This window comes from Culex quinquefasciatus, chromosome 2 (assembly GCF_015732765.1).
Source record: "Culex quinquefasciatus strain JHB chromosome 2, VPISU_Cqui_1.0_pri_paternal, whole genome shotgun sequence".
Lineage (NCBI taxonomy): Eukaryota > Metazoa > Arthropoda > Insecta > Diptera > Culicidae > Culex > Culex quinquefasciatus.
In genome coordinates, this window is record NC_051862.1 from 63,539,289 (window position 1) to 63,551,022 (window position 11,734).

Consider the following 11,734-nt stretch of genomic DNA (forward strand, 5'->3'; position numbering starts at 1 on the left):
AACAATAATATCAACGATTTAAGCTTAATTTTTGGAACATATTCTTTGGCTTGATATTTAAAAAATGTTTTTGTATGAAAAACATGAGAATATTTTCAATCTTTTAAACCATAAACTTTTTGAAAACCGGCCTTCGTCATGCATACGGGACTGCATTAACGAGTCTTCACCTAAATTTTGATCTGATTTGGTCAAAGCAGCGTTGAGATATGGTTTTTTTTTACTGACAACTTCAAATAGCTAAATCGTAACAATGATACATCCAAACGTTTTCAAATTTTATTCTGTTGATGGTTGTAAATATAAATTTCACAGACATATACTATGATTTATGGGCAGAATAAGTTTTCGGTTTTATAATCGAGTGTAAATTACAGTTAAAAAATGTGACTTTGAAAAGACAAGAGGCGAAGAAATGTGTTTTTTTTAAGGGTGTGGTTCTGTGTGAAAATAGCAATTCTTCGAGTAAATATTGCTCAAAAACCCTTCAGAACCCCTTTCAACAGTTTCAAAGTGATCTGTGGAACAAATGTTGCAGTCAGGGAGAGTTGCGGGGATTATCATCCATCTACACTCTGAAAACTTGCATCTACGCATTTGAAGTTCAGCTGAATGGTGCAGAAAATTTCGTTTGAGCTCAGGGTTAGTTTTTTGAATTTTGCGTTTTTCAGCATTCTGAACTGGCAACTATTTTGAATAATTGATATTTTTCTACCACGGGTATGAAAATATTGCTGGAAATATAAAAATGTAAATCGTAAAATTTAGCTTGCTTTCATATTTGTAATGTTTTCGCATTAAAAAACAGCAAAAACAAGTCTAAACAAAAGTAAACTTGCACCAGCGAAAACCCAACTCGAAGCGTTTTACCTCCACATCGTGCCCAGGCAAAACCAATCGAAAGCACCGTCCTCCGGAATGTATCGGAAGTGTGTATATTTTTATGATGCATTTCCCCGATGGCGTCCCCAAACACAAACACATCCGCATTTCGCTCGCCCATCCGGGGTGGACAAATAATTCAATTTTGGACGCTCCATCGTCGTCGTCATCGTCACACGCAATCCAGGGCCCCAAGGATGCGTTCACATTTGTTAGTGAGTGTGTGTGCTTTTACGTCACATACGCTCTGGAATTCAGGTGGAGGAAATTCGTTTGTGTGTGAAGCTGGAAAATTGACGGAAATTGAATCATGTTCGATTCAGGGCGAACAAAGTGCATTCATTATGTAGGAATGCCGTCCGGGGGGGGAGAAAAGTTTCAATTGGAAAGGTTTAGGTCGGAAATATGCAGGCCAAGGGCAGTTTTTATGATTCGGAAAAGGTCGTGCAATGCTCAACAGTATTAAAATTGCAATCGGAAATCAGCCATTCAAATTTGGCAAAAAATGGGTTGCAGAAAAATCACACGAACTTTAGATAATCGAAACTATGAATAATCGAGGTTTTGGACAATCGAGTCTATGCTGTACTTTTATCTCTTGACTTTATTTATATCATTATAATAAATTGTGCAACATTAAAATGATACCAGTTTAAAAAATGTATGCCAGGTCAAAATGCAAATTACAGTTGCACAGCTCAAGCTCCATCCAACCAGGTCGGCAAAAACACAAACCGGATACGGTCTCATTAGCACTCATCCATCAAAACATGGCCGAAACAGGACGGAGTCCGTCCCGGCACAGCACACACGCCACACCAACCCATCAAGATCACCATCAATTCAATTAATACAATTTATTCAATAAATGCAAACATGACTCACACGCACCATCACAAACACACACACACTCACACTAGGCCAAACAGTTGGGTCCTCAAAGTGGGTGTTCGTTCAGGCCAATCCCTTGCTGGTCGTCGTCGTCGCCGTCGGCAGAGCTGGGTCGCGTGCACCCGGATGTGGGTGTGGGGCACTTCCGGCTTGACCACCGGCTTTTAGCGTTGTCCACCAGATGTTTGTACGGCACCGACCAGATGCACTCCATGCCGGCCCGTTGCGCTAATCGGGAGCTGAAAAGTCGACGTCCGTCCAGGGCGAGGACCGCGTCGGCCAAGGCAAAAACATTGATGTTATCGGCGGGCCAACAAACTGAGGCTGGTTCTGGGGCAACACCAACTTACCTGTACTCGCTGGTGCAGTCCATCCGGGCCACCTCGAAGCCCAAATCACGTGCCAGGTTGAGCGAGTGGACCGTTAATTGATATCCGATGCCCTGGCCTTGGGCCTCGCGTGCCGTCGCCAGGATTGCGATCTGCGAGGGAGGGAGGATCAATGCAAAGAAGGATGGAGGTAAAATTAGAGTCGTGAACCTTGAGCTAGCTGGCGCATGTATTGGTCTGTCTATATAAATTTGTTTATAATTAGTTAAATAGCCTCATTGAAATTGCATGTTCTTAATCTTTTAGACAAAAAAAAAAAAAAAACAAAGATGAAATTCCTCATGGTGTGAGTCTTTCATGACAGCTGATCAAATTTAAATCATAAAATTGTACAAAACCATGTATTTCGACAACAACGATTTTGATGAAACTTGGCTCAATTTTGACTTTGGGTCAGGCATGTGAGGTCCTCGTGATGGTGTGGTGGTATGACCCCTTATTTTTGGGGATTTATACTTAGAAAAGTTTAAAAAAATGATTTCTGGTTTTTAATTGGATTTCGCCGATATCAAACGAGACGCCCGATTTGCCCTTCGTTTCGTTTCGTTTTACGGAGCAAGGTGGGGACGCGGCCTCAAGTCAGTCTAAGTCCGGTTTCTTGTGGAAACTAGTATTGCATACAAAATGAACACCACCGGAAGATATAGGGGATCGGGAGGGGGAAGGTGAAAGAAAATTAGTGTAGGTGTGAGTAGTAAGAACTTGGATGACTTGAGTAGTTACGGTAATCTAAGTTTAACACTGAATAAAGGAAATCTGAAATTATGAACCAAAGTAAAAAGGCCCGGAGAAATTAAATTATGAGTTAATTAAATAAAAAAAATTAACTAATCGCAGATTTATACAAAGGAAACCTATGATGTATTTAAAATTTAAAGGAAATTAAAAAAAAACTGGAAAACAAAAGATGGAAACCAACTTGTCTAGGGAATATAAATCTTGAGGACTTTTTTCTGGGCCCCGTCCTGTCGCGTCCGTCAGTAGTCTTGTCGTACATTACAACTAGAAGCAGATCTGCTAATGAAAAAGTACACTCCGACCAGTTCAACTGATCATTTAAGTCCAATTATTAATGTACGGAAAACTAACTAACTTGAATCAACAACCTAAACAAAACTGTCTGAAAGTAACTTGAATCTCAAATCCCCGAAATTATAATTGCAAAGCCAAACATTCCTTTACATTGTTTTTAAACCTGACTTGCCGCTTCCAAAACCAATAAACATAAATGAACAGTTCATACTTTACAAGTTGAATAATCTTCGTTAAGAAGACTATTTCGTGCCTTCCATTTCATTAGGGAACAGAAGCTCTGCAAACAAGAGTGTATCCCTATCATACCTAATATAAACTGTCAATTGAGTGAAAGAGATGAAATCCTGTTCACAAAACCCTTGTGTCCATTTGAAATGTTAGGCTCCATTTGATCGTCAAAACTAGAGAGCCTGGAGCTTATTAGAGAACAGACATCTTAAACCAAAAGTACCAATCGAAGCACAAGAACTGTCAAACGGAGGTACCAATCGAGCAAAATCCTTTGTCTTATGCTCGATTGGTACCTCCGTTGGAATTCTCGTGCTTTGATTGGTGCTGGTTGAGTCTCTGATAAGCTCCAGGCTCTCTAGTCAAAACTCCTGTAAATCCTCGATTCGCAACAATGGTCGATACAACCATAATCCGAGAACCGTTAGTTCAACAGATTAACGAATTTTGTCCGATATCATTTCATTATTGATTGATCGAGACTCTATGGATGTTTTGACAATTCCGAATGGTTAGTATATCACTTAAATTATAATCAGAGATTCTGATAGCATCACTTAACTCGTTTACTCAGAACTGTCGGCCTGGAATTATTAAACAATCTAAAGTTACAAAAAAAACTAGCTATTCTGAGTGCCTTGCAAAAAACTTATTTATTAAAATACCAGATCCTAACCTAACACCCTCATTAAGATAAGAAAAAATCACGCTTCTGTTTTTGTGATTAATTAAATTATTTAATATAATCCCACAATGCCTAGAAGAGACCTCTCTTACTGTTGTGCGTAAGCGTGGCTTTGCTTTATGAATTTCTACCTAAGCTAACGATGTATCAAAAAGATTTAAACCTGTTCCTACCAGATTTTATAAACAAGAATATTGAGATGCAAATAAAAAAAATCAATATCTTGCAATTTTACATAGTATAAAAGTTGTGATTTCTATCAACACAAGTATATAAATATAAAATAAATGTGTGATATATATCAACATCGGAAACCATCTTTGCAAATAGCCCTGAAACGACGGCAACGTGTGGCTCCATCTCCAGGGAACGAGACGCCCGATTTGCCCTTGATTTAAAAAAAATATGTTTCATTTCAAAAAGGCTAAAAAATAGTTATAAATTAGCCCCTATTTCCAATAACTGTAAATCATCGAGAGACATGTAATGTAAATCAATTATAATGGTATGGAATTGTTACAGAATGAAAATAAATTTAAAAAAATAGTCACCAGAAATTCCAAGTTTGGTACCGATCGCTTTTGTTTTGGCACCACCCTCTTTTTAGACGATTTAAAAAAAATCCTCTTCTGATAACTTCGCATTAGTCACATCAAAGCCTTTGTACCGGTGGCATTTTATAGGGAATTGTCCAAGGGGTCCGATGCAAATGATATATTAACCCTCAAATGCACTTGGACTCTAGAGAAATTCTCCACGAAACCTAAAATTGGAATAATGGTAATATTGTATTTCATTTGACATATTCTCCAGTGAAAAAATGACACATTTTGGCTGAATTCATAATTTCTCAAAAAAAAATCTCAATTTTTTTTTTGGCAATATGAGTTTTGAATGATCGGGATTTGTTCAAATATTTCGAAACAAATAACACATATTTTGAAAATTCTCAGCATTTTCCCAAATTCAAAAAAACTCAAAATTTTAGTTTTTTACAACATGATCGTGAATCTTTTTCTATATATGTATATATAAAAAATTTCGATGGTTTTGTTCGAACGCGAATCAGATCAATCCAATCGAGGTGTTATTGTTGCGTAGGGTTCGTATAAGCCCGAGGAAGGTTTATACGCTAATTAACATTCCAACGCCCAAGGCTCCAAAAAAGTTGGAACGGTAACTTCAACTTTATGGTTCTCGGGCACAACTCAACCAATCAAGATAATTCTTCTTTCCAGTGATTTGTTAGGATGTCTAGATGATTCTAGAACTTTGCAGAACTTAATTTGATCAAATCTGTAATTTTTGCGATCAAAAACATCGTTCCAACTTTTTTTTTCGCGTGTAAAAAAAAATTCGTCAAAAATTCCGAGGAGGCAATCTTTTTAAAAAGGTGGAACGATGTTTTCGGTTGCAGAAATTACAGATTTGTTCAAATCAAGTTCTGCAAAATTTTAGGATCATCTAGACATTCTTACAAATCTCTGGAAACAAGAATCGTCCCGATTGGTTGAGTAATGCCCGAGAACCAGCGAGTTAAAGTTACCGTTCCACCTTTTTTGGGAGGCTTGGGCGTCCGTGTAAGTTGGACATGCGTTGGGCGTTCCAGTGTTAATTGACACTTTGACCACTCTGGAACCGATTCCGGAAAATCTGCAGATTGTATGGGAAAAGTTACGTAAAATCAAATTTTGATCACAGGAGGCTGAATAAGCAAAAAAGTTGAAAACGTCAACGAACAAAAAAGGCAGCACGAAGTTTGTCGGGTAAGGCTTGTTATACATGTAGTTCAACAATTATAACAGGACATATGAAAAAATATTATAAAAAATAAAAAATAAATGTTTTTAAACATTTCAAAATATGTTTGTATAAAATGATCGTGAATTTTTAACACATTTCAAAAGTAATATTTCTGTGAAATTTTCACAAAACAATATCTTTTATTTAAAAAAAAAGTACTAAAAATGTGAGTTTTCGACACTATGCGTATCAAATGATCAAGATTTTGTCATACATTTCTTTTTAATTTTTTTAAATTTAAGTACGGTAGACTCTCTCTTTGTCGATATTGGAGGGTTCGTCGAGAGCAAGAGTTATCAAATTATAGAATGAAAATCAAAGCATGCTACTTGAAGAAACTGAGAAATTTATTGACACCGGGAGCAAATTGATATCGAGAAGATCGATAGCCAGAGAGTCAACTGTATTTTAAAAAAAAGTACGAAAAATTTGTTTGTTTTTATGTCAACCACCCCCCCCCCCCTCCTTCAAAATTTGTCCGACAATCAGGGGGAAAAAAATATTTTTGAAAAAAAAAACTTCAAAATTTTAATGAGAATAGAAGTTAAATTGAGTGAAAACAATCTAAAATGCATTTTCTGCATTGATAATCATATTTAGCATGTTAAGGCTGGATTAAAAATAATTTGAACTTTTTATGAAATTCCAACGCAAAAACATTTTTTCGCAAAATAAAATTTTCGTCAATACTTAGATATTTTGAAAACTAATGATTGCAAAACAACTGGACAGATGTATAATGCATATTAAAACACTTTTTGCATTCAAATGTTGAAACCATGGCTCGTGAATTCTTTTTTTAAACATTTTTATTTTTTGTCCCCCCCCCCCCTCCTCTGCTTTGGTCAGAGGCGAGGGACATAAACTTCAAAAAATATTTACAACGGCCTAATTAAAGTTTTAACATAACTATGTTTTTTCGAAAAATAAAACAAAATTTTTTTCCTACATTTCGATACTAATATTTTTTTAAATACATTTAATTTGCACAAATCAACGTATATTTTGTGTACCCTCCAAAAAGTAAAAAAAAATGTGTACCCTCTAAAAAGTAAAAAATCAAAAAAATATAGATGTTTTTGTATAAATACGTACCTTGCTCAAAAATTTGAGTATTGACAAAAATAATAATTCTTTCGAAATGTATGAAACATTCCCCATTATCTAATAGCTTTCAAGAAAAAAAAAACTGGCTTTCTTCCTGATTTTTAGAACAAAGTACTGGATGTTATAAGCTTTTCTGAAAAATCACACGATTTTGAAAAAAAATGCATCAATAATTCCAAAACGATGAAAATGCATATGGGACATAATAAAAATGTTTATTATTTTTTTCCAAAACTACGTAGTTTTGTAAAAAATAATAGTATTTACAAAACATATAATAATTATGGAAATGTATGAAAAATCTCAAACAATCGATTCCCATGTTGTGAAAAGCTTTAATTTTTATTATTTTTCGAAAACTGTAGTTTTGTAATCGTCAAAAACAGAGGGTGGTACCAAAAATAAAGGAATGGACCAATTGGTACCAAACTCGTTAATGCTGTTAATACACCATTTCCGCAAGTTCTTGTTATAGCCGGATTTAAAATATAAACATGGTTTGCCAACATTGACAGATAAAGTTATGAAAAGTGTTATAACCGGCAATAACGTGCTTGTGCGAATGAGATATAGCTATGGCCAGATGATTGTTCTCTCTAGGTTTGGTTCATATTTGGGAGGGTCAAGTCCAAAAATGTACTTGATTGAAATGGCATCTTCATATTTAAATGGTAAGTTGTTCTCACCATCAGCAGAACTTGCCTTATATAAAAAATGTAATCTTTATCAAAAATAAACATAACTGTTTACAAAACTGATTAATTTCAATGATGACATCTTTGTTACAAAGTAGCTTATTTAACCAATAAAAGCAAGATAATATAAATCGAGCATGGTAAAGATCAAGAATACTAATTAAAAAAGAAAGTGCAGACATACAAATCGTTCAAAAAACAACCAGCTAAAACGCCCGTAACAACCAAATCGCTCATTCACGCGCCACCATACGCACTAGCGGCCACTAGTGGAACCATCGCTTCACCCCCACATCTTCTGCGCATGCGAGCTTTCGTACAGTGAACCACACAAGTGTTGCTACCACGACCAACCTACCTCAAAGATGCAATCGGTGTTGTACTTTTCGTGCAACTTTGGCTCGGCGGACACGATCGACCAGATGTAGAACAGCTTCCGCAGCGAGTCACACTTGACGCTGTCCGCCTTGTGCTTCAGCAGGTCCCCGTCCCAGACGCAGTTCCGCTGGTTCACCGCCACACCCACGATCCGGTTGTCCTTGTTTTCGACCGCAATCATCGTGAACCCGTCCCTGAGGTGGTCACAGAGTCGGGACTCCAGACAGGGGTTCGCCATCGATTTGGTGACCTTGAGGCTTTGAGCAGCGGTTCCTGGCAGTAGAAGTGCTCCCGGATAAAGTGCATTATGTGCGGGTCGTCCTGGGCCTTGGCCAACCGGATGGTGAACGGGCGCGGGATGGACTGTTTGGCGAAAAACTGCGCGTTCGTAAGCTGTCAAAATGATTACGGAGTTGAGAACCGAACTCACCGAAAGGGTGAAAACGCCCTTGTTCCGGAACGACGGGGACGTCTCGGGCCACACCAGGCTCAGGACGCCACGCTTGGTGTTCACCAGCGTTTGATAGTTTTGCTCCGGCGAATTTAAGCGATCGAAACATTACGCCGCGTTGATGTTCTGAGAGGTGGGGTGGCAAAACTATCTGTCAAACACAAGTCCCTTTACCTACGAGCGATCACTTCGATCTTTCGGCTGCTGAGATCGTTAATTTTGAAACAAATCTTGTCTGGATCGGATATTGAGAAAATGCAATTCTGGAGTTTTTTGGAAAGGTCCTATAAACAAAATTTTGATTTTTGCTTTTGGGTGTTTTGAATACCCTGACTCAAGGCGGTTCTAAAAACACCCAAAAGCAAAAATTTGAAATTTTGTTTATAGGACCTTTTCAAAAACTCAGAATTGAAAATGGAAATCAACCACTTTAATTTGATTAAAATGGGGTCGCAGAGTTCAAATTTGATGCTAAACATAATTCAGGATTTGATTATCCGAAGTTCTCAAGAAATTTAAATCATAGAATAAACATCCGCAATCAACTTCCTGTTTCACCAACGCTGCTGTCCCATGATGGTTTTTACTAATCCAACGACCTTTCCACGTAAATCATTTCAATTAATTATTCACCCCCGTTAGTAACGCTTGCCTGCCAAGCCCAATCGACCACGATGGCGGCAACAAAGTTAACTAAATTTTATTTCTGCAAAAAGGGAGAAAAATCAGTAAAAACAGAAAACCACAAAAACATTGCCAATCGCGCACCAACCAAATCTTTCACACCAAAAATTAAACACATTTCTCACTGTTGCTGCGGTTGACTCGAGGAAAATTTCTTTCGCGCCGTTTTCCGCACCGCCACGCTTTCTTCGGGGGGGTGACAACGCGAGTTGTGCCTGGAACACCGAGTTCCACCTGAGTGGGTCCCAAACGTTGTCAATCTAGGGGTGGTGAAAGAACTGATTTGCTTGCGCGTGATGCAATTTTCTGGTGCTTTTATTATAAAATAAATTTCGATGCTGGTGGTAATCGAGTGACATTCGCAGTTTGAACGGGGAGTTGGCAAGATCTGTGTGAAGAGAAGTGAAAAATGTGGCATTTAAGGGTTGTGCTAGTGTTGGGGGTGGCGATTGGTTGGAGTTCTGGATACTATCTGTTTCCTGGGATTTTCGATCCTAACCCGTTCATTCCGAAGATGAGTCCGGACGTGTTGAAAGTGACTTTGAGTCAGTATCGTGGACCGTTGATTACGAGCTATTCCGGGGACGGTGGTGGCGTTAAGGGTGGTGAAGCTGGTTACGTGAAGTCGAACAGTGAGAGTGGTTCCGGAGGGTATCGCCATAAGGAGTTTCCACACCAAGGATGGAAACGACTACGAGCACGAGCGGCAGGAAGGTTACGGGGAGTCGAAGGGGGAAGAGGTTGATCATGGAAGTGGTGCAAGTGACGGACATGCGGAAAGTGAACGGAAGAACGATGAAACGGATGGGGATAGTCGGGAGGAGGTCGAGGAAGATCGGAACTACGAAGTGACGGAAGAGGATAAGTTAGTGAAGCCTCGATCAACAGCGTTGACCGTTTAGTAAAAGTGTCTTTTCCCTTTTTAACTTCTAGTAATGACCACAAAAATCCACAACAACATACGACCTACGGAGTGGCACCCACGAAACAAACGAAGAAGAAAATCCAGCCAGTTCCGGAGTTTGGAACCAGGTTGACGCTGCCGAAGAAGACGTCCCACAAGAAGAACCACAACGGGTACGAAACGGTGATCTACCACGATAATGAGCAGAAGGGCTTCGAGAAGGGTTACGATCGACGGCATGGTCACAATTCTCCACCAAAGTCGGTGATGGTCACGCAGAAAGATGAAGATTACGAGGAGCCTCGGGAGGAGGATCGTGAGGACGAGGAGGAGGAAGAAGTTCGTGAAGATGATGAAAAGACAGGTAAGATCTCTGGAATTAAAAACAAACAAACCCAGGACTATAGAAAAATATAATCATAAACAAATGAACAAATGAACAAATGAACAAATTAACAAATGAACAAACGAACAAATGAACAAATGAACAAATGAACAAATGAACAAATGAACAAATGAACAAATGAACAAATGAACAAATGAACAAATGAACAAATGAGCAAATCTAGATTAAATTTTCAAAACAACCTATCCCTCATGGGTTTCCTATGCAGATAGGGCCTTTTGAAAATTTAATCGAGAAATGAACAAAAATTATGCTTCACGCAGAAAAGTAAGCCATATTTGAATCAACAAAACGTATTGTTGATTTTAAAATCATGATTTTTGTTGAATCAACGATAAATGTCAAAGCAGCTTTTTCAAAACAAGACTTTTGTGGAATTGAGAATATCGAGGTTTGTTTCAACGCAATTTTGATGTTGATTATATTCAACAAAAATTTTGTTGATTCTCACCTCGTAATCAGCCTGATTCTACAAAACGTTTTTCTGCGTGTTAGTTTCAAATTCCTGCAAGCATAACTGATGTCATTAATCCAGCCATCCAACATTGTTTTTGTTGAAATTGGGTCCAATATTTCGAAAATTTGACTTTGAATATGACGGCTTCACTCTGTAATTTTTTTTCAATCACTGATTTGTGTTGGGCAATAAAAATTGAGGCAATTTTTTCCAATTATTTTCAATACGAAACTAAATAAAATGTATTAGTTTAGAAAATGTTGTTGAATTTTTCAAAATTGCTATAATTTATAGCAAAAACTTTGCTGAAAATATGTCTTCAAATAATGTAAAAATTAATTTGTAAACAGAAGTAAAATTGGATGCTGATTATGAACAAGCATTTTTTTGAATATGAATAAAATTATTTTTTCGTTCGTTCTTCTATGATCTTTCAAAACAGATCTGCTTCGATTTCAAAATGGCGAGATTTTTTTTCAATATTGTGAATCAATTAAAATCAGCAATTGAATTTCTTTTGTTATTGGCACACTACAAAAATGATAAAATTAAAAAAAAATGAGTAAATTTTTGTTGATTTGAATCCACCTTTTAACTTTTTTTGTTTTGCTAACAAAAAATAATATCGCAGGGCACACCAGAAAAACAGAAGGACAGAATTACAGAACGATACAAGGAGAGAAGGGTGATGGTCAGAAAATAAGAAAAAAAAACAGAAATACAAAATGACAAAAAGACA

The 11,734-nt window shown here is 37.5% G+C and overlaps 1 pseudogene; it reads right to left on the minus strand.

The window, feature by feature from the left end:
• The window catches only part of LOC119766031, a 15,524-nt pseudogene extending 5,789 nt beyond the window's left edge, over positions 1–9,735 (minus strand).
• Between the last annotated feature and the right edge of the window lie 1,999 nt (positions 9,736–11,734).